Genomic DNA, 24,418 nt, shown 5'->3' on the forward strand with positions numbered 1-24,418 from the left:
CATGATCACTGAAATGGGGAGGGCAGAACTTTACCAGCAGGAAACACAAAGGTCATCGGTGAGCAAATTTCTCCTAAAGGATCACATTGAAAGTTAATGGAAAGAGCAGTCCATATGTCTGAGGTTCTAAGGTAGAACCCTGAGCTTTGTGCTTGCTGTTTGTGTTTTCTTGGGTGAAAATACTTACCTTGAAGTAATATCAGATACGTTTTGAAATACATTTCCACAAAATAAATGCTCTGAAATTTGACCAAATGGAAAAATTTGGAGGTAAACATACTGCACAGTTTCATCTGTAAGTTTTTATTTTTCCTAGAACCAAAGAGAGTATACACACACACATACGCAACTCCTACTTTTAGCAGATATTTCATTAAGATACCACTCAATGCAAATGTTAATGAGACTTTCAAATCAAGAAATTGCAGTGATACGTTATTGTCTTTCATTATAAGACTACCAGTTGGCATTAGCAATATTTGGTACTTCTGACTAGCATAAGGATTTTTTAAAAAGTTAATTAATGACTTTCAATGGTGGAGTCATGTCCAGTATAAGTGGATTCTATAATAATACTAGGAAATAGAAGATGAAATGTAAGGCTGGCAATAATGAACTTTGTATGACCCATATGGCAATATACATTAATGTTTCAAAAATACTGATAAGTTGTCAGTAGTAAATTACAAATACTTACAAATCTGAGGTAAGAAATTTTTAATGTTTGGAATATTGGCCTCCTTAAGCTACATTACAGTACAAGTTGTAGTTAAAAGTGAAGATCCTGGAGGCCATCACTTGAGATCTCATTCCAGCTCCGTGAACTTGGACATCTCACATAAACTCCATTTTTCACCTAAAAATGAGTGAAACTACTCACAGGGTTGATACCAGGGTTAAAAGAGATCATCTACATCAAGGGCTTAGTACAGTAAACAGTAAATGCTAGATTTTAGCAATATTTTACCATAGTTTCATCTTTTTTTTCCTTAAAAACTAGTGCTTAATAGATATATTCCTTTAATTTAAGTATCTCTTCTGCATTGTGCATATAAATGTATGCATTAATTTGGTAAAGTCAATTAATTAAAAATAAGTATAACTATATTTTTGAAACAGCCCTATAAATAATAAACATACTTCCAAGTTCTCAATAGAATGATAAAAGCTATCAACAGGCCCTTGCCCTGCTGAGTTTCCCTATGAAGTCAACAGCTCAGCCAGCCTCTCAAAGGCCACGGAAGTTTGAAGGTCAGACACTGTATGTGTAGGGGTGATCTCCAGATTTAACTCTTAAATGCAGGCCACTCAGATTTGTAGCTGTGTTCATCTCTGTGAGATAAGAGACATCTTCTACATTTGAAACATTGACAATATGAAAAAGGTAGTAATCACACCCGTAATCATACTTAGATCTGCTAAATTAAAGACAGAAAGCAAGGTTACACAGACATCACCTCTTAGTGACAGAAATTTGACTGCAAGGGCCCAGCCAGGTCCCTTCTTCCAACAGCCATCAAGGTGGATTGTACTTAAAATATCTCAAATACTTAAAATAATAATCATAGTAATAATGGCAAGAATTTCGTTTAAAGTCATATTTATCAAGGTCCTTTACTGATCTAAATCTTTATGAAAGTGCAACTCCTGAGTGCATTTCTTCCTCCAGTCCCTTGTTTTTACTATTTGAGAAAGGAGCATCCCCAGGGAATTTGACAGAGTCACATATGGAGCTTGAGATTGTTGATCCTCATGTCAGATACAAATATCTATGGACTCTTGGACAGATTACATTTAGGTTTCTTGATGTCTCTCAGGCCTGTCATTTTTTTATAAAATGAAATTAGAAGGTTCCGATAAGGTAGACTTTTCACACACGCTATTGGTTATCATCTCCATTTTTTTTGTAGGTCTTTACAAATTGATGATTTGTTCTTTGTACAGCTCAAAGCAACCTAACTGATTTGTTATTTCCTAGAATTTACATTAAAAAGCCCCATGGTTTTCTATTTGTAGCAAAAGCATTTTTCTCTTCATAGTTGAGCATTTTCATAAGCCCTTATTCCTTTGTCACTTTAGAAAAATATCTAACTTAAATTGGAATGGATTTCAATGTAAAGTAGTTTAAACCGTTGTAGTATAAAAAAGAGATATCTATAAATCACAGTGGAAGGTAATTGATGAGAATGCATAGTGCTAAAGAATATAGAACTACATTGGCCATAGGGAAATGCTCATGAACTGTGAAACTTTACAATTTTCTTCCTTTTCTTCACTTGAAATTTGCATTGCTTTCCTCCCAGGGGATTTCAAGAGACGCTTCAGAGAACTTTAAAACTTTCAATAATGTTTTAAATACCTGGGGAATAAAAACAAAAACCAAGAGTAATAATGTTGGAGGAAGAGGCAGTGGAAAGGAACAGAGAATAGGAGCAAAAGGAAAAACAAAGGTGACTGGACAAAAAGGTAACATCCTCAGGTGCTGTAGTGGCTGATTCGTCTGTAGTCTGCTTTTGTAAAATCTTATGTGGATTTGGGAGTAAGCCCCATAATACCCTCATTCCATGCCTAACACTAGTCATACACTCATTTTGGACAAGAGGCTGTCAATACCAAGTCCCTATTATTCACCATACTGTTATCTGTAGTTACTTTCCAGACTCTATTGAATAGATGAATATATGATAATTCTGTTAATATTCTTATTCTCAAAATATTTCAGCTCTGCCATATATTATCAATATGTTCTTTAAAATGAGGATAATAAAAATACTGATATCAAAGGCTTGCTTTAGGGATTGAAAGAGTTGGGGGATGCCTGGCTGGCTGACTTAGTAGAACATGTGACTCTTGATCTCGGGCTTGTGAATTTGTACCCCAAGTTGGGCGTAGAGATTACTTAATAGGGAGGTCCTTTCCTCTGCTTTGTCTAGAATAGTTATAGAACTGAACTAATATTTTGAAATTTCGTATGTTAATAGATTCAAGCAATTTGCATGGGAAAGTGGCAGTAGACAGATTACCTTTATGTTCCACTCTTGAAATTTTGCAAAGCATTTTAACAGAATTCTCAAAATGAGAAGGTATGTTAGACTCAAGTTTATCAATTCTCAATATACATCACTGTATCGCTAGCATTTTTTATCCCATTCAACCATCCAGTTCACTTGGGAGGCTACTTAAAAGATGTTAGATTACAAAATAGTTTATGTCACCCTCCCATGTCTTTGACATCTCCATTTTTCTGGAACCTACAGAGATAGGTGAGCACTCTATGCCAGAACTCCAAGAATAGATATCTTTTTTTTCCACACCTGTCTCTTCTAGTGTATGATTCTCCTTATCTCTTTGAGACATTTCAATGGTTTAGTTTCTACAAACATGATTTTATCAGAACTTTGCTTTATACTTTAGACTTGAAAGGAAACTTCTTTGGGGATAGTTCCATCTTACTTGTTCAAGGTGTGAAACATATAACTATCTGATTTTTTCCATGCTACTCTGATACACAATGATTCTAAATTGAAGTAATAGAATACTGTTGCCTCCAGACTTTATCTTGAATAATAAGAGAATAACAATTGGATATTTGGGGTAGATTAATATACACACTGCATGGATTGGTAAAAATATTGCTTTTTTAAATGTATTCTAGTATAATTATCTATTTTCACAAAACTCTTAGGAGAGTCAGGTGAATGGAATTTATCCTTATAACAGTGACCATTATATAGTATTCCAACATGACTTTAATGGTACTTTCTGGTGACCTGTGTAACAGAAGTTACTCTAATTGTATTGGATGAGATGAATAGTTGATCAAGAGCAAATTTCATTTTCAGCACAATTACCAAGGAAACTAAATTATAAAAATATTTCTTATAAAGTCTTTGTATTTCTTATTCTGAGATTATAAAGGTAACCTTTCAATTTATTATTAATAGAGTATTTGGAAGCCAGATTCCACATTAAGTCAATGAAAGGCTATTTGGGTAGACTACAATGTGGGGAGGGATCCCATTTTTCTGAAGATAGTTTGAGATTATAGTGTGGGTGGTGAAGGGAAGGGTACTCACAGTGTGTAGAGTCACAGACTCAGCAAGAATGTAACCCTGCTGGCTGCACCTTCTTTTCCCCACAGGGAATCCCATCAAAGCAAGAAGGGGTGAAGTGGCTGAGAAGGGCCAGTGCCAGTGGTATGTGACTCCAGGATCTACTGAAAGAAGTTTGCATTGCAGGTCCATTTGTAGATCTTGATCTACACATCAGAGACTCAATAGTTAATTTTACTCACTAAGATAAAGGTCTTATTTATCTGATTTTAACAGATGTAATAAAATTATTTAAATTAATCTTTACCAGATGGCTCTCTTATCCTTTACATCATTTCATACATTTTTTAATCTATAAAAATGTTGGTGGTAAATAGAGAACATGATGTAAAATGTCAACTCTTTCCAACAGGTTAGAGTAGAAGATGGTTTTGTTTAACTGAGTTGTGCAACATAAATACCAATAGCTGAGCTTGGCATATAATATTTATGGAATAACTCTGATTGTAAAGCTTTGCTTCTCTCCATAAGATTTAGGCATAGTTTACAATAAGGACTATCATGTTGAGCTAAATAGGGTTTAACATTCTTGAAGTGTTTTTATGCTGTGGTTATCTGACTCTATGAGTTAATTTGCATTGTGTTTAACCTGTCTCTACTGTCCATGTCTCTTTTCACATTTTTGTTGATAATGTCTAGTCCCATACTTACATACCAATACATTTTTCTTAGAAGATCTATTCTATGAAATATTATAAGGGGAAAAAAGGATAAGTTTGGAAAATGCTAAATCCTGTGTCTTCTACTTGGATTTTCATAATGGACATAAAGATAACTAAAGGCTCTGAGAAGTCCTGCAGGTAAAAGAAAAAAAAAAAAACACTGAAGAGTGTTTAACCCAGTGTTCTCTGGATGTATTGGATCATGGAGCATGCTTTTTTTGCATAATGTCTTGTTATATCTCACAGAATTTTGGGAAATGCCAATTTAGACATCTAACGCAATCACGTAGACTCGAATTTACCTATGTATTTCTAATGAAATGAACCTAAGTACATAAAGTAAGGTTTGCAAAAAGTATACTACATTTCTGTTTTCTTAAATAGAATTCATTTCATCTTTCCACCTCACCTGGGAAAACCTCTTGTTCACCTTCATTCTATTTCTTTTACCATAGATATTGTTGTTTCATGTAACTAAAAGTTTATTTTGCTCTCACTTTCTGTGTGTTCAAAGTGGGATTATTCCTCCAAAGTTCCAGGTAGGTGAGAGGACAGATTTCCATTCTTTCTCTATTTCCAGTTTAACAGAGGGTAAGAAAAAACAAACATTAAGTTTCCATATTAAAATAATATGAAAAAAAAGAATATGAAAACATTTAGACCCTTACATAATTGAAAAAGCATCACTTACATTCAACTTTGGCTTTTACATGATTATATCCTGGGCCCTGCCTCTCTCTTTCATTACATAGCACTCTCCATCTAGCCCGATAGGCCTTTGATTCACTTTCTGCCTTTGGGCCTTTGTCCTTGCTGTTCCTTCTCCCAGTATCTTTCCTGGTCCTTGCTGTTCCTTCTCCCAGTATCTTTCCTGCTCTTCATACTGACCATTCCTTGAAATCAAAGCTCTCAGATTAAATGTCAACTCCTTAGAGAAGTCTTCTCTAACTACCAGACCAGAGTATTTACCTAGTCCCTCACTACAACCAGGTAGTGCAACCAGTACAACATCACCCTATCTTAATTCTCTGCATAGCACCTATTATTATTTGATGTTTTATTGTTTATTTATCTTTTGGTTTCTCCCAACCAGAATCCAAAAGCTCCATGAAAGCTGAGATATTATCTATCTTAGTCTCCACTGCTTCCCCATTTCCTAATACAGTGCCAGGAAAATAGTCTAGAATCTACAGATAATTGTTGAATGAATGAATGAATGAATGAATGAATGAATATTTGCCTTTTCATGCTTTTTATTTTCTTGCTTATTTCTTAGTCTTTCTTTCTTCCTTTTTAAAGATTTTATTTATTTATTCATGAGAGACACACAGAGAGAGACAGAGACATGGGCAGAGGGAGAAGTAGGCTCCATGAAAGGATCCCAATGTGGGACTCGATCTCGGGACCCCAGGATCACGCCCTGAGCCAAAGACAGACGCTCAACTGCTGAGCCACCCAGGCATCCCTTTCTTGGTCTTTATCACTGGAAATTTCAGTCACCCTTTGCAGCCATTCTATGCATTATTTTCCCCCTCCCCCTGGTCACTCTCAACGCCATTCCATAAAATGGGCCATCTTCCTTTCTTATCTCTAATTCTACAGTTTCTCTGAGAGTCTGAGTTAATCTTTCATGTCTCTTTATATTAAACTACCTTGGAGACTGTTCTTGTCTATACTTAAAGTTTACATATATGGCAAAAAGCCTTCTATATCCTCTCCTTTGACACCTATAGCTTAATCTCATTGCTAACTTCTCTGCTTTGCTGTTGCAGTGCTAGCAAAACATGCCAGCTAAATCTTGTTTTCCTGTTGTTCATTGTCTATTAATATTGTGTCATAAGGCAGACTAGGTACATTTTAGGGCAAGAACTATGCCACATCCTTCTTTTCTTTCTTCTTTTCTTTCTTAATAACGCCCAAGGCATTTTCTACCATATTTCAATGAGGTTCAGTGAATAAATGCACTGCCAAAAGTAGACAGTGTCTAATGAAAAACAAAGCATCAGTATTAATTAATGCCAAAAGTAGACAGTGTCTAATGAAAAACAAAGCATCAGTATTAATTAATGGTCCTGGGCAGCCCAGGTGGCTCAGTGGTTTAGCGCCACCTTTAGCCCAGGGTGTGATCCTGGAGACCAGAGATGGATTCCCATGTTGGGCTCCCTGCATGGAGTCTGCTTTTCTCTCTGCCTCTCTCTCTCTCTCTCTCTCTCTCTCTCTCTCTCTCTCTCATGAATAAATAAATAAATGAAATATTTAAAAAGTTAATGGTCCTAAATGAGCCCCTTATATTATTTATTCACATTACTAAGATTAGGAAGGAAGAATTAAGTGGCAGATCTCTATACAATGACCCCTTCTTGCCTTTGTTTTGATAGGGCTGCTTCCTATTATGGTTTTTTTCCCCACAATTGAGACATTAAAGATATCTATCTATCTATCTATCTATATATATATAGATAGATAGATAGATATAGATATATATATATAGATATAATAAAGATATATATATCTTTAATTTATAAAAGTACTATAAGAATACCAAACCAAGTTGAGAAAATAAAGAGATAAGAAAATATAATCCACAGGTAAAATGTCTTCTTAAATATTTTTCTTTCTTTAGTGTTTTGAAATTAGGATGTATTACTCTGATGCTCTAGGATAAAAACAATCTTCCTAACATCTCTTATATACAGTATTCTGCTCTGGCTTTTATTTGCCAGATACAAAAATCATTTAAAATTATTATTACCTGAAAAATTTGTTTGTAATGATCAATTAAAATAATACCAAATTGCAACAAATAAAAAATAAAATTATCTTCCCTGGTTATATTAAATGCATAATACATTTAGGCTTCTAAACTATAAAGATTTTATTTGTTTAAAAATAAAAGGGAGACAAATAGAATCCAGTAACAGCAATATATATTTCCTCACAAAAATTTTGTCTATTTAATGATAACATTCACTTACGGTTTTTATTAATCAGTCAGAAAAGCAATCCCATATGAAAAAGCAGAATATAGCTTCATCACAAAGTTTGTGAAAGGAACCATAGAACCTATAAATGTTTTTTGTGTGTTTTCGGTAAATGTTACTTGGGTAAAATGCAATTGTGAAGTGAATTGATTCTAATCACAATTGTTTTCTGTGAATGAAGTCCCCAACAAAACTCAATCAGTATTCAAAGACTTTTAAAGGATTAAATTCCATCTGTGGTTGAAGATCAAATTTTAGAGTACTGGTAAATATTAGTTTTTGACTCTGAGTATCTTAAAGAATAATTAAGTCATATTTTGAAAAGCCTATCCCTTTAATATACAAAGATTTAGTATCTCTGCAAGCAAATATCTAGTGTGTAGTGGGCTTATAACTTACCAGTGAGAACTAAAAACATGTGTAGGAAAAAATGGGCTATAAAATGCTTAAACTTCTCTCTCCAGGAAAAAATAGACTAGCCAAATGATCAGTTTTCATTCCTTTCAGAAACAAACACAACACATCTCTAACTTCATTAGTTACCTAGGGGGACATGGGGAAATGTGTGTGTGTGTGTGTGTGTGTGTGTGTGTGTGTGTGTATGTATATATATATATGAAACATCTTTGCTTTTTGGGTTGTGGCCCTTATGCTAAACTTATCCCCTGGGTTTTCTTATATGGGTCATGCCATAAAAATATCCATTTCAGGGCTTGTCAGGTCAGAATCTCTGAGAGAGCCATTATACTGCCTATGTATCTTTTGTCCTTGTCAAATTATGATGTTTTCATTCATTCTCCTTGTACAGATCAGGGAGAGAATTGTTAAGTGTGGCTAAAGTTACAGATTGTGTTGTACCAACTACCAAACTTGAATTTATCACAAGGGTATTCTGTAATGGCCTGGCACTAGGTCAAAGCTGTTTTCAGTAAATTGATTGATGTTACTCAGTGTGTCTCTTGCAGCAAGACAGACAGCATCAGGCAGGAGACTTCAGGAAGGCTAAAACCTTCTCAGACAATAGTGATATTTAAAGTGTGGCTTTATCCCCTGTATACATTGCACTATGTTGGTAGACATGAGAATGGAAGAGAAAGAGAAGATTGGACTATTGGTTCAGGAATGGCTTTTTACTCTTTCCTTCATACTTTTTATCTCAAAACATGAGAAATCTGGCTTTGGGGGATTGTGCCCCTGTATTTTAATGACACCGCAGAGGAGCAGTTGCACAGTCCTGTGTTCAAACAAGTCCTGGATATATATCTATTTCTTTGTCATGGATTATTTAACAGTCGCTGGAATGATTTTACATATCCTTTAAGTTAACAAGCAGTATGAAAAAGAAAAAAAAAAAAAACCTTTGAGGCTGCATTTAGAAATTCTTTAGTGTCAACTAGCACTGGGGACATTTGGTACTTCTTTCATTTCTTGCTGTGATGTCCTGTTACCACAAAGACCACAGGCTTAAACTGTTTCCCTTCAACTGTATAAGGGAAAAAAATCATTTGAACGTTTCATATATTTTAGGAAGAGTTTAAATAATAGGGTCAAATTTTTCAAATTTGTACATGTCACTTGCTCCTCATCCATGCTTTTCTCTAGCGTCAGTTTTGTTCTCCTTTAGTACTTGTCAGTTAATTGTGAATATTTGCAGCAGGATTAGAGAAAATGGTTCTTCTACTTCTTTTTTCTTTTTACTACACCTGAGATGAATGGAAAGAAATCTCTTTAAACCATATATGATATTGTGTGTTTAATTTCCACTCTTTTCAACTTATCAGGGGGTGAAGACATTTCCAAAACTTAGGTCTCCTTATTTCTTGCAGCATTATTTTTCTTGAAAGCCCGTTTTATTTTTAGCCAAAACTTCCTTTGACAAACTGGGACTGAGTCTTGCCAGTCCTTAGACGTTAGTCCTCATCACTCTCTTTTCCACTACCCAGAATTACCAAACACACACGCACACACACACCCCAAGGTAATTTCATCTTCTGTGCCTACTGATTATCCCCTTTCTTCATATAGTCTGTTTTATTCCCACCATTAGACCTACCCCATCTTATGGAACCCTTTGTACTCACATCAAACCTCAAATCTTTTGTTATCAATTCTGTGAGACTTTGATCTATTTGCCCCTAAATAATCTCTCCCTTGTCTGAACTCTGAATTTATTGTCTGTAGCATAGCTCGGAGTATTAAACAATATCCTTGCTTTATTTTGTGTAGCTGCTGATCTTCCCCTCAATTCCTTACACTTCTTTTCTAGTTCCCAATGAATCTAATCCAATGGTTTGGATTTAGTTTTTCAATACCAAGTAACATCTTTAAAGATCGATTCTTGCATATTTTGCAACCTTTCTTTAGAACATTTATGTCACCATGAATGAACGACAGTTCCTCATCATGGCTGTGGAGCGTTGCACAGAATTTCAGCTAGAACATAAATAAATGCCCTGCTCTAGTCTGGCATCACTGGGAAGTCCTACTTGCAGGTGAGCAAGAAGCAGAGTCTCTCTAAGTTAACTTATTACTTGAATATCTCTGAGGATATTAATGATGAAAAAGGAGTGGCCAGAGGAAAGACTTTTCCCTTCTCAATTGCAGCAGTGTGACTAAGTGACTTCTGGTAGATCAAATAGACTATTTTGGGGATTCCTGCTCACCCATCTCCTCTGTGTTTTCAGAGCTGCTGTAGAGCTGTTAGAACAGTGAACTGATGCTTTTTGACTTGCCAAACAGTGGGAGCTTTCTATTTAAATAGTTATCCCTTAGAAGAGCTATATTAGGGAGCTCAAAGGGAAGGATTTAAGGGCCCACACAGAGTAGAGAGGCAGCAGATCAGCCACCTACTGGGCCCTTGTTCCTTCGAATGCTTCAAACTACATATTTGTAAGGCTGATGGCCTCTTGCTCACCGAACTGTATGCTCCTCACCTGCCTTTTTGTGTTTAGCAAACACATGGGAAGGGCAACTCTTCACTGCTTTGTACTTGTCTCTCATTGTTCTAGATAAGCAACACCACACAGCCAAGTGGGCAGAGATCCAGGTGTACTGCTGGCACCCAGGGGATATGATCATAGGAAAAGATCCTTTAGGGGAAGGAGATCCAGATTTAACACGTGGTTATTTTCCATGTGACAAATTTTAAAATGTCAGTAGACCAAGAAACCAAAGAAAGCAATCAGAATATCTGTTTTACACCAAGAATCCATATAGATGCTTTCTCATGCCTTTATTGAGAGGATTCATTCAAATTCTAACTAGTCAGACTAGCAAATTTATTCCTTTGATAAGGGAATCAACTCCATCAGGTAAAGAAATTGGGATTATTTCTCATGCTTTTAAGCACATAAGAACTTTATTACAACCAGAGATCATTCATGCTCTACCATTGCTGTTATAGTTTATTGTTCCTGTGACCACACCATGGAAAACAGTCCTATACCAGGGAAGATACAGAAAATATGAGTTATAGGTGGGAGACTCACCACCCTGCCAGATAAAGGTCTTTTTCTAAGTCTCATTGAAACCTAGCATTCAGAAGTAGGCCAGAAAATAGGCCTACCTTTTCATTCAGACATCCCTTTTTGTATTATCATTAAACATCTCCTAGGAGGCAGCTAGTCCTATTGTGGGCTGACAGATTATTCCACTCCATTTTTTTTGTTATACATACATTCTTATGAATTATTTTAAATATAAAAGATAGAAAAATAAGAAAATATTTCAATATTAAGACTGAACAAATGTTATATGTTGTTGAATCTTCTCCACTTTCTTTTTTATTTTTTTTTTGAGGAAATGAAAGTTAAAGGTATAGCTAAAGCCCTCCTTTTCAGCCCCTCTCTTTACTACTTGATTTCTTACATACTTTTTATATACAGAGTTTATAATCCTTTCAGAAGCTAATTTATTCCTTGACTCCAGGACCATCTCCTGACTTCCTTAGGTACTCTGCAAAAGGACATTTCAGAACAGTACTAACCATAACAGGTGTCCTCCTTAATCTGGTCTCACTGGTATGAAAATACTTTCCTTTTTGAGAAGGACACTTCAGGTTGCCTGTTCCAAAGGACAGTGATCTCTAGCCTAACAGCTCTGAAGTGTGGAGAAACCGTTTATGTGCTGCCTAAAACCATACACAACTGTCCTTCAGACCTTAGTATTTTGGTCTTAAGAGGCCCTGATCAGTAATGATCATTTTGCACTACACCTGTTTTTTTGTTTTGTTTTGTTTTTGGTTTGTTTTTAGTACTTTGCCATCAATACCTTGTTTAACTTTTCTCATCTCTTGCTTATGGATCTACAGAATAATTTAATAAAATGAAGTAAGGTAGATTGATCACAGGTTTAAGATCACACTTCAGAGTATCCCGACTTTATAATGGATGCTTATACTCTTCCCACTCCCTGGGATACATCCTGCTCCCTTAGCTTTGTGTCTCCCCAAATCAAAATATAGAGCAAAGGTGAAGAAGTAGAAGTTGGCAGCTATGTGGTTTGGGTATTGAATTGTTCCCACATCAAAAGATTTATGAACTGTGCATTTTAAACAGTTCTCGGTTCATGACTCTCTTTAACTAAATTGAAAAAGCAGATGGGGAGGGTGAGGAAAATGTTAAAGAAAATGGCCTTGACTGTTCAATCTAGTGTTAAAGGTAAAAAGTTTAAGTCGGGTAGGTTTAAGGCTTATACTCTTAAAAGATGAAAACCTCAATTTTAAAGGACAAAATGAGAGGGTAGGAAGTAAATCCAAGGTGGCAGGTTTACCAAGTCTACTTTGCTGCTCACTAACACAGCTCTTCTGAGAGATAGCAATTTAAATAGAAAGCTCTCACTGCTTGGGAAGCAAAAACATTAAGACATTGCTTTAACAGCTTCACAGAATCTGCCATTTCATCCTGAATACAGTGCTAAGAAATGAGCAGTAATCTCTGGGGAGGGAACAGGGGCCCATAGCCAACACCTATGCTCAAGTCTGTGCTTTTTACACTTTTAGTTTCCATTTTCGTTAATCAGTATTTACCAGGTGACAGTCACAGCTTCTGTGGTTTTTGTTTTCCAAAGATCTTTCTGTTGTTGGTACTTCAGACTTTCAATCATTTCCCTGCCTATTTCTATGCTATTTCCTTTTTCTTTATGAACAACCACATGAAGTGTACCTGATTTCTAGGGTCAGTTGCACATTGGAAAATTGGCATTTGTTATTGAATCTTGGCATTTAAAAAGAATACTCTGGCACTCCCTTACTTTACTGGATTGTGTCATTTCTTTTGTTGCCTCCTTTTAAGCAACACTCTTTCAAACAACTGTCATTTATAGGTTATCTCATGCTGTGGAACAAACCACCACAAAATGTAAAGGACAAAACAACGGGCTCACTAGTCTGGGCAGTTGTTCTGTTTGTGCTAGTTGAAACTGATCTCTCTGGCGCTTGAGCATGTGTCATGGTCAGTTACAGGTTGCATGGCGGCTGGCTAATCTAGGATGGTTTCACTCTCATGTCTGGAGTTGGCTGGGTCACATGTCTGTCAAAACTCAGCAGGCTGGACTTATCTTCCCCATGGTCACAAGGTCCTGAGAAAGAACAAAAATGAGCATGTGAGGTCTCTGAGTCTCAGAACTGGCATATTGTGTATTCCACTGCAATCTGTTGGTCGAAATGTTTACAAGGTCAGTCCAGATTTGAAGGGAGGGGATATAGAGATATAGACTCTTTCTCCTTAGGGAGAGGAATAGCAAAATCACATTGCGAGAGGTATGGATACGGGAAAAGGCTAAGAATTATGTTTTCCCCCCCACCTGCTGCACGTTCTTAGCTTTTCCCATGATGTAGCCATGTCAAGGAATTTTCTTTCTTGGAACAGCTATTTTGATCTACAAGGAATATTGATCCATCATACTTACGAAGAAAATTATAACACAGAAGGATTATTTAGGTATCATAGGTGTTCTCGAGAATGAGAAACACTGAAGCCTTCAGCAGATGAGCCCATTTATTCTTAAGTGAAGCATTTTTACTCCCCCAAGAAACAGCCATAGTTCTGTTTTCATCAGATTAAAGCAATGCCAGGTCAGATGCATGAAATTGCATGAAGAATGCATTTGTTTATTCTGTATCACATATGGACACAATCAATACCTTGATATGGATCATATAGAGCCTCTGAATTCACCTCTACACAAACAGATCTCTGGTTGATGAGTGTTTTTTTTTTTTATAAACTTGAAGTTGACCTTTAGCTTTGTATTATCTGGTCAAAAAAAATCCTTAAACCTTTAACCTTTCCTTTTCATTCTTATTCTTTAATTAATTAAGATGTTTGGAGGTTACTGCTAGTCAATTCTCTTTCTGGTGCCATTTCATCACAGAAGACCACCAAATAAATGTGGATATTAAGTAATAATCTTGTTTTGTAAAATTGAAATGCTTTACATGAGATTACTAAATAGCGCATGATCTTTGAGAGGTTATCTTTCAGAAGACAAATTTAGTGAGTGTGTAGCATGAGCACGTGGTTTATTACACTCTGCATAGCACACTGTGTGGGAGAGTAGCAGATTTAATACTGTGGACAAGGGAAATGTATACAAAGAGAATGTGCCTTTGTTTTTTGGCTTTGCTATAGAAATATAAAGTTTGAGACTTGAAAGAACTTAAGGGATTTCCCAGTCCTGTCCTGCCTGAAACCTCCAGTTATGAATAACACATTGCGTTGAAAGAAACCAAATCCATTTCTAAGTGGCTTGTTGACTAGTCAAGACTGGAAGTGTTTGAGCAAAAGCTGATTGACTATGGGGGAGCTTACTGTGTGCCACCATTCTTATCTTCATGAAAGATATGGTATATTAAAGAGATGGACATGTCAATCACAACAAAATATGATACATGCTAAAATATAATAGACACATACATTGGAAACACAGAATAAAGTGGATTTTATTATCTAGTTTAACAGGCAGAACTTAGGGATTGTCCACATAGGTGGAACCCTGGAGGTGGTAAAGCTAAAGATAGTAGTTGCTATCAATTGAAATTTGGAATATCTGATAATTAGGGTTACTGGAAGCATGCCAAAACACTCTCTGTGGATCCACAGTTTTCCAAGACTAAAGTCACATCCATTTTCTGAGATCAAATTCCATCCTTGGCCCATTATGGAAACACCACCTGGACCTCAATGAATGACTGCCAAGAAGCCCTTTAACGATAGGCATAGATGGCAAAGAGAGGCTATACATTGGCCAGAGTGCTTCCTCTGCAGTTATCCTATCCAATGTGTGGCAGGTTTGAACAGCATGATGAAGTATTATTTTAACATTACACATAAACTTTATTCTCCTCTGCAGCAAATTGCCTCCTAATTTTTTTCAGTTATCTGATGTGTTAAAGATAGACAAAACTCAGTTTGTTAATTCTAGGGAAATTATTGTCACAGCAGGGAGCTGTACCAAGGAAGTCTAAAAAAGCAATGACAACAATACTAGAAACTGGAGGGAGAAAAGTCATAAACTTTTCTCTTTCTTTTCGTTGCTGATTTGTAGTCAGTGACAGCTCTGCTCTTTCATTTGTTCTCCCATCCATGCCCCCCATTATTCTTGGTTTTATGTTTCTTTCAATTTCTTCTACCTTTCTTCCCAGATAATATCTATTTCCTTTTCCCAAGCCCTAATTCACCTCATTCTACCATTCTCCTACTGGTGTAGCTAGCTTATACAATCCAATCAGGACGCTTCTGATCAGTTCCTTCCTAGGATTTACTTGATCATCTTCAAGAAGATAATTGTTTAACCTTAGAGATGGGGTGAACAAAAGGGCGAAGCAGGCTGTGCACACGTTCAAGCCTTTCCTTCATCTTGCATCCTTAGGCTTCCAGATATAACCGTCTACACCCCCTCTGCCTTCAACCCCTATAGACCACCCCAAGTTTCCCTTCTTCAGAGTGGCCCTGGGTTGTTCACAAACTGGTCCCAGTACACAGAGGTCAAGGAGAGACCAAAGAAAAAGGTGGACCAGTCCAGATTGATAGCTGGCAAGTTTCATAGGCAAGGGAACTTCCCTACAAGGCTTATCTCAGGTGCTGCAAGATGAATAGATCTCCACATCCCCCTAACTGGTTAGAAGCCTAACTGGTTTCAATCACATATACCATCCAGAGGTCTCAACAACACATTGCTCTCTCAAGGCTGAGTCCTTGAAAATGACTCCAGCTTTGGTAATATAGGCAGAATGTACATTTCAAGGACAAGAGAGGAGTTGAGGAGCCTCTGATGGCCTAGGTACAAGTCCTGGCCTCCTCCAACACCCTGCTCCTGATTGATCCCTCTTTTCTCATTCTTTACCTTTTCCCAGTTCAGATTTCCCATTCTTCTACTGCAACCGATCTATTCTAGGAATTTTAAGGCTGTTAAAAATAATTTCCGATTAAATTCATAATAAGCCAGGAGTGAATTATTTCAGATCTTTGGGAGGTACTTTATAAATAGATCTGTTAAAGACAAAGAAATTCTGATTGAAATTATACATGGACATATTATGTGGGGTCATAGGTGCTTCTATGAATTAATTCACAGATGCTTATTAAATGCCTTCTTTCTACTAATGGTGAGGAATCCAAACATATTCTCTTAGGGAGCTTATAGTTGAGTGGCCAAGATAGGTAGTGCTATAGCTTGAATTGACCCATAAACAAGGCTGCAACAAAAGTTTAGATGCAGGTTTATTTGGGGGAGCAAAAACCCAAGAATCTTCAAGTTGGGGATGCACACAAGTCAAAGAAATAGAAGGAAGGAAGGGTATGTCATTGAACTGGACTCAGTCCCAGTGGGAGCCTCCTGAGAAACCATCTAGAATGTACCTTGGGCTTGCTGCCTCAGACATCCACTGGCTGTCCCCCATGGGTCACAGACTGTTCCACCTGTTGTTCACTCATTTGTATTTCCACTCTTTGGAATGGGTCAGTTGGTCCCTGAAATCGTCCCACTAAGTGGTGGTAGAGAATGCAATAAATAAATAGTGCCTGTGAAGAAAGACCCTCCCAGGCCACACCTGCACACAGCTGGTTGCTGCATCAACAGCTAGAATAAAAGGTGAGCCAAAAAGATACACAAAGAGCTCAAGCCATAGCTGGTAATAAGATAAAGTAGAGAAATACACAATTGCAAACTGTGATAAGTGCTGAAGAGTAAATGGTGTACAACACACTCCAAATAGTGGTACACACCATGGGGTGAAAAACCCCTTCAAACTGTTATGGCTCCTTGACATGATCAAATGTTTGTAGTGCTACTAAAGCAAAAGATGTTGAAGATTAAAGTCAATTTTTTGGTTTACTAGTTAATTATGTGGTTCCTAGATAGATACTGAATCCCCAAAATCTTTAGGCTTTTTGCCAGAGTAACTTTTTTTCCAGAAACAAGGCATGTCAAAACACTATTTCAGATAAGGGACTTCTAACTGTCTCAGGCCTAATACCTCCCCAAACTACTATACTAAAGGCCTTATCGGGAGGCCTATGTACCCTTGGGTTTGTTTCAAGTGGCAAGCGATGGAGTATAGGTTAGAAGTCAAGAGAAAGTACTCAAAAGGCTGATCTAATATTGGTGCTGCTTATGATATTTACCACTCTGTGCCTTAGTTTACTATTTGTGAAATGGGAATAACATTATTACTTGTCTGCCCAGGGTTGGGTGGGGTGATGGATTAAGTAAAGAAACTCAGATAAAAAAATTTTAAAACAATGCTAGGCATATGGTAAGCACTCAGTGAGATATTATCAAAGGTATTAGTTTGCTAGGGCTGCCCATAACAAAATACCACAGAATCGGTGGCTTACATAATAGAAATTTACTTTCTTGCAGTTGGAGGTGGGAAATCCAAGATCAAGTGCTGATAGGGTTGGTTTCTCCTGAACCCTTTCTCTTCAGCTTGCAGATGGCTTAGGCATTCTCACTGTGTCCCCATGTAGCCTTATCCCTGCACACACCCGTGATGTCTCTTCCTCTTCTTATAAAGACACAAGTCATATTGCAGTAGGACCCTATTCTTAGGACCTCATTTAATTACCTATTTAAAGGCCCTATCTCCAGAAACAGTCACACTGGGGTTTAGGGCTTTCACACATGATTTTATGAGGGATGCAATTCAGTCTATAATAGCAAGTGTTGTAATTTTTACAAGAAAATGTCATTCCTTAGAACAAAGAAATGTTTAAACTTTTTGGTCCTAGGACCCCCTTAATAATCTTTAAAATTACTGAAGACACCAAAGAACTCTTCCTTATGTGGGTTATATCTACCAATTTTATCACATGAAACATCAAAACTGAGAAACTATAAAATATTTATTAATTTGAAAGTACCAATAATACCTCCCATAATAAACATAATTTTCAGAAAAATAATTGCACTTTCCAAACCATACATTGTTCACAATGAAAATGAAGTAGAACCATTTGTGTAACATCTACTAGGCAATTCTTCAGTGGACCAGTTCAAATGTTTTTCTGAAATGTCTTGCTGGAGCAGATCTGTTTTACTGCTAAAGAAACTTAGCCTACGTCTTTTTAAAAAAGATTTTATTTATTTATTCATGAGAGACACAGAGAGAGGCAGAGACACAGGCAGAGGGAGAAGCAGGCTCCACACAGGGAGCCGGATGCGAGAGTCGATCCCGGGACCATGCCCTGAGCTGAAGGCAGATGCTCAACCGCTGATCCCCCCCAGGTGTCCCAGCCTATGTCTTTTAAGTGAACTTCATCCTAATGTTCAAAAGTTCGGTTGCAGGACGCCTGGGTGGCTCAACGGTTGAGCACCTGCCCCTGGCTCAGGGCGTGATGGGCGGTCTCAGGATCGAGTCCCACATCGGGCTCCCTACCTGGAGCCTGCTTCTCCCTCTGCCTATGTCTCTGCCTTTCTCTCTCTGTGTCTTTCATGAATAAATAAATATAACCTTTAAAAAAAAGTTTGGTTGCTATTTACAGCTTAGGACTGCTGCATTGAGAAGTTATCCTCCACCGTCATCATATGAAACAGACCATCTTTTTACTCTTGTAGATGGTAATTCACTTTTTAATGACCGCATCAAGCCAAGTTTTAGTAGCTAATAAAAAGTCCCCAACATTTCATTGTTTTCACTAAAAATACTAAGTATTTAAATTTTTATTTATTTATTTATGATAGTCAGAGAGAGAGAGAGGCAGAGACACAGGCAGAGGGAGAAGCAGGCTCCATGCACCGGGAGCCCGACGTAGGATTCGATCCCGGGTCTCCAGGATCGCGCCCTGGGCCAAAGGCAGGCGCCAAACCGCTGCACCACCCAGGGATCCCCTAAAAATACTAAGTATTTAACGATCAACTTTTTTATGGAGACTTTTGGTTACAGGTGTGTGAGTTTACATATTCCTCAAGGACAGAAATAAGTCGTGTCTATTGTGTTTTAATTTCCCCAACTCCTGCCAGGTTGAATTTTACAGAGTTGGTGCTCAATAAATGATTTTAGAATTGAATTTAACAGAAGATACACAAACATTATTTTACATGGTAAAGACTCTGTCCTATTCCAACCTTTCTCATTCTTGAATTCTTTGTTCTGTTTTTCTGTCATTTTTATCCTTTCTATTTTTCTCATCACTTTTGAAGTCATCTTGTCTCAGTCACTGTGTTTATTTTTTTTCTGTTTATTTTTTAATTAATATTTTTGTTCTCAATTTTAAAATTCTTTTTATTGTATTATGGCCTTTCTACTTTTCTCCAGATATTTTCAAATGATTGTTGGGAGACAGTTTTCCATGTGCCTTGACTTTTCCGCATTTCTTGTGAGAAGATGTGTTGACTGTTTTTTTTCTGAGCTATCTTCTCTGGACTATTTTGGAAGATAGAAATAGTATCTCCCTTTAGAGCAAAGGACAGACATGCTTATTATCAACTATAAAAGATTTAAGTTCCCTAAGATTAAAGTTCTTTTCTTATAATGTGCCTCACTGCATACATAGATATCATCTGGTCCTCTTCATGTCAGTCTGTAGTAATTAAGGTTTAGGGAACTAGCACAAAATGTGCTACTTCTTTTGCCAAATTTAATAAACCATTCTTTATCTCTAACCTGGGAACCTCACGTCTTCTGTTAGCATCTGTGAAACTGTAGCAGGCTAACTTGTGAGCTTGCAACTATAGTAAAATCTAAGTACCATTACAGTTCTTGACAATGATTTTGTATGCATATCTGCATATCTGTTGTATATACATATGGATTGAAATTTGCAGATAAATCTTCCGGGTTACTTTTATACCATACCCATTTTATCATTTCTGTGTGTGTGTGTGTGTGTGTGTGTGTGTGTGTGTGTGTTGTGTGTGTGACTTGGCAGGCATGGTTATCCACTGACACTGTGTCTTGAATTATAATTGTACTTGTTTTTCATATCACACCGGCAAGTTTCCTTCTCTGGTACAGTATCTTCCTGTTGTCCAAGGACCTCTTACTCTCTGCTCATTGTCAGAATCATTGTAAGGTTTATAATGTCCATTAAAAGGAAATTATATTATTTTTAGTATATTCATCTAAACTAATCAATCTATCCATATCCTTTCTCTAGCTCCAAAAGCATTAGCATGGTCATTCTTACCCACAAAGTGATGTTCATCAACTGATGTTTGAACGTGCCATTTTTTATCCTATCTGGAATGCCATCTCTATCGTCTGTGTATATATAATCTTCATTTCTTTCAAACTTACTTTTTCTACAAGGGCTTTTGTGAGTAATCCCAAATACTTTAGTCATCACGCATTTATATATTTTATTAGTTTACTAAATTTACTGAGTGCCTACCATAAATTCTGAGCAAATCAGCAGAGATCCCGAATATCATAATGGAAGTTATATTTTCTAAATTAACATATACTTCAGTTGATATATGTATATTTGGATTTGAAGATATATCACTTTTTTTTACATTGCCTCCTAATTGCATTGTAAATTCTTCCAAGGCAGACAGCTGTGTTATTTTTTTCCTCAACTAATAATAGTTTAAGCATAAAAGGGCTTTTCTCTCTCTTCAGGCATGAAGAAGACAGGGCAAGCAGTCCAGCAGTGTAATGATTACATCAGGGACTCAGGACCCATCTGGTTTTCTGCTCCACCATGGTGGGGTGTAGAGTTCATTCTCAGGATTGTAAGTGGCCTGATCCACCTCTGGGCATAGTGACTATGTTCAAGGCAGGAAGAAGGGATACCACAGAGAACAAGGGAAATCGTTAGTGGTCAAAATACATTCCATTTGAGCCTTGTCAGTTTCAACAACTCTCAGAAAATACTATATAACAACATCTATGTGCACCTCATTGATCAGAACTGGGTCAGTCACTACTTCTAGCTAGCTGCAAAGAAGTCTGAGAACAGGAATACATTTAACCAAGCATTTGAACACTCTACACAGTCTAAGGATTGTTGTTAAGAAGAGGACAAGAGATATTGGCTAGAAACTAGTCATGTTTGCCACATAGATATTCAACAGTGGGACAGAGGTTCTTGAAACCACAGGATAAATATAAACCATCTTCTTGGGCCTTCCTTTTGTTAGAAGATTTGAAGAAAAGTTCTGTGTAGAACAAGTACCTGATAGAATACAGATAAGAATTGGATATTTAAGGTTGAAAATAAGCAACATCTGGGCGCCTGGGTGGCTCAGTGGTTGAGTGTCTGCCTTTGGGTCCTGGGATCGAGTCCTGCATCAGGCTCCCCGCAGGAAGCCTGCTTCTCCCTCTGCCTAGGTCTCTGCCTCTCTTTGTCTCTCATGAATAAATAAATATAATCTTTAAAAAAGATAATAAGCAACATCAAAAAAATATCTCATCTACCATACTCTCCCTCTTTTTCCTGTGCTACCATCACACTGGTCTCTTTCTTTTACTATTCCAATCATAGCCCTTTCCACTCTGATTCCTCTGCCAAGAAGCTCTTCCCCTAAATCTTAAATGGATAAGCAGATCTCAACTTTAAATTTAAAAAAAAATCCTCAGAGAGATCTTTCTTATCTAACTAGATATAAAATAGCCTCCCAGTCACTCTCTGTACCATTAAGCAGTCATATTTTCAATTTAGTTTTTATCATTACCCTTTTACTCTGTGCTCTCCATCCCAAACCCAAGAGAATGTAAGTTGCATGCAAGCAAGTGAGGTTGGATTTCTGGTTACTACAGCAAAGGGTAGAGGAAAAGGTGGGCTGAAAGGGTACGAAATGGGGCATAAGAGGTGTTGGATAGAGCATACTAGATTTTTAACAAGATACTTTAGCATGCTTCAAATTTAATATCTGAACCACCCTCTCTTAGAACATCATGCCTAAGAATATCAAGTCAATAGGATATTGGATATTTTCAGAGAAAAAAGCCAAAAGGCTATTCTGATTGAAAATCAATATAATGTTTGTTGAAAGCATCATTGGGCTTGCTTTGCTTCCTCTTTTTGCTATGCACCTGTATTTTTGAAGTCTTTTGCAGAATGTCAGATGATGAACAGTAGACAATTAGGTTGTGAAAACACTTGATCACATTTTAATCAATGAATACCTTTATAAGACACAATCTTTCAATTCTGTCTTCCCAAAAAATATTTTTTAAAATATATTTTAAGGCCATGTAGATTCTATGAAAATAGTTAGCTCTTTTTGCTGATATCTTAGAATACCTTTTAGAGTAGAACTGGAAGGTACTCTATAGAGCAGGACATACAATAACCAATTTCATGGAGATAAGAAATTCCTGGGTCAATGATTTGATAATTCTTAAGCACAATTTCTACAAGGGAAGTGGAATTTTTGGAGAAAAGAATTTTCCACAACCTTTTAACCATCATTAAAGACTTTTTTGGTATGTATTGTAAAATTATATGCCCTGTCCAGAAGCAGTGATCTAAAATGGGCTAAAGAAGGAAATATGGGTTAGTAAAAATGGAATTAATCTTCACAAGTCAGAGAATGGAGCAGTCCTAGAAGAGTGGTCAAGTGAGTTGAATAGAGTCCTCCATCAACATAATTCAAAATTGCCCTAGCTTCCCAAGAGCATTTTCATGTTTCATTTCTCAAGTGAAAGATCTACCCTGTCTTATCTCAATCTTTCTGCATTACTTATGCCCTTGTTAGGTTCCCTTGTAAATCTATTGGCTGAATATTCACTGCTCTGGAAATACATCTACTAATGAGCTTGATCCAAACAATTTTGGCAATAAGACAAATATAGGCATGATTGTGTGTTTGCTTTCTCGCTCAATTTCATTTCAGACCTACTAGATAATCAATACAATATGGGAAAATGACATTCTTGTGAGGGAGAGCTGAAAACATTAACATATTTACGTTACATGTTTAAGCATAGGACTAATCTAGATGTAGGCATATCACACAGAGTCCTACTATTGCATTGGTCGATTCATTAGAGTGAATCCATATGGTCTGAAATACATGGATAGGTTTTGAAAATCTTCTTTAATATGCATACAAGAAGAGTCCTCTTAGGAATCAGACTCACTCTAAACTGTGTCTATTTTATAGGAGTTTTGTAACAACAATGTGATTACATCAGCATTTTTCTTATAGATGACAGCTGTGGCTAGAAAGAGCCTGGTTTTGGTGTATACACCGACATAGCTTGAATCTATTCTCTTAGTACTGATTCTGTAACCACAGAGAAGTTAATCAAACACTCTCACCCTCAGATTCCTCCTTCATGAAGTGGACTCCTCTCTTCCTTATAATTATGAAAATTGAAGGACACATAAAACTTTTTAAGATAATGTGTGGCATGGCAGCAGTGCTCATTACATATTAATCTCTTTACCATTCTCCTCCTGGGAGAAATGAGTGATTCTGAATTTGTAATTTTATTGAGAAGAAATTTTAGAATTATATAAAATGCAGTATTGCTTATATATCCTTTCATTAGTCCCCTTATTATCACTGAGTATGATATTTGCATTACATAGTTTAGGCATGATGTGTATCATTTGAATTTAACTAAAAATAATATTCCTCTCACTATTGTCGCTTGTAACTCAATTACCTGTCAGCTAGGTTGGAAGTGGTGGCATTTCTAGGAATTTTGAACTTGCAAAATAATAATACTAATAACCCCCTTAACTCACGTTAATTTCCAAATAACCAGATCAATAATTGGATTGACTCAGGGATGATCAGTCACATTTATTCCTAAAGACAGAAAATAAAAGTGTCTGTGGGAGGGCAAACCCACCTTAAGTTCTGTGTCTTAGCTTGGACTCTCTTAGAAGCCTACTTTGATCCAAGGATTCCAGTGCAAGAGATTTAGGAAGGGCTTCCATGAACTGCCAGCGAGGGATCAGGAAAACAGAAGAGGAGGGCAGCCTGGGTGGCTCAGCGGTTTAAAGCCGCCTTCAGTTCAGGGCCTGATCCTGGAGATCCAGAATCGAGTCCTGTGTCAGGCTCCCTGCATGGAGCCTGCTTCTCCCTCTGCCTGTGTCTCTGCCTCTCTCTCTCTCTCTCTCTCTCTCTCTCTCTCTCTCTTTCTGTGTGTGTGTGTGTGTGTCTCATAAATAAATAAAATAATATCTTAAAAAAAACAAAAGAGGAAAGTCTCCTTTAAGCAGGAGTTCAATTTCAGATGATGTCCCACAGTCAGCTTGATCCTATG

The 24,418-nt window shown here is 37.0% G+C and overlaps 1 protein-coding gene and 1 long non-coding RNA gene across 21 annotated transcripts in view; one reads left to right on the forward strand and one right to left on the reverse strand.

Moving 5' to 3' along the window:
* Positions 1 to 24,418, forward strand: part of IL1RAPL1 (interleukin 1 receptor accessory protein like 1) — a 1,374,783-nt gene that overhangs the window by 28,231 nt on the left and 1,322,134 nt on the right. For 18 of the 20 annotated variants that reach the window (XR_003133146.3, XR_003133144.3, XR_004813176.2 and 15 more), the window contains 3 exons: positions 2,304 to 2,466; positions 2,982 to 3,083; positions 4,142 to 4,358. The exons of the other annotated variants lie outside the window; for them this stretch is intronic. The gene's annotated coding sequence lies outside the window, so the exon portion shown is untranslated. Of the gene's footprint in view, positions 1 to 2,303; positions 2,467 to 2,981; positions 3,084 to 4,141; positions 4,359 to 24,418 lie in introns of those variants that run through there. 20 annotated transcript variants of the gene reach the window in all.
* LOC112654614 (uncharacterized) overlaps positions 272 to 24,418 on the reverse strand; it is a 29,682-nt gene continuing 5,535 nt past the window's right edge. Inside the window, exons 2-5 of the long non-coding RNA XR_003133168.3 lie at positions 13,138 to 13,332; positions 5,184 to 5,344; positions 4,077 to 4,258; positions 272 to 2,359 (exon numbers count right to left, since the gene is read on the reverse strand). This is a non-coding gene — a long non-coding RNA (uncharacterized LOC112654614). The remainder of the gene's footprint in view (positions 2,360 to 4,076; positions 4,259 to 5,183; positions 5,345 to 13,137; positions 13,333 to 24,418) is intronic.

Source organism: Canis lupus, chromosome X (genome assembly GCF_003254725.2).
Source record: "Canis lupus dingo isolate Sandy chromosome X, ASM325472v2, whole genome shotgun sequence".
In the NCBI taxonomy this organism is placed as follows: Eukaryota; Metazoa; Chordata; class Mammalia; order Carnivora; family Canidae; genus Canis; species Canis lupus.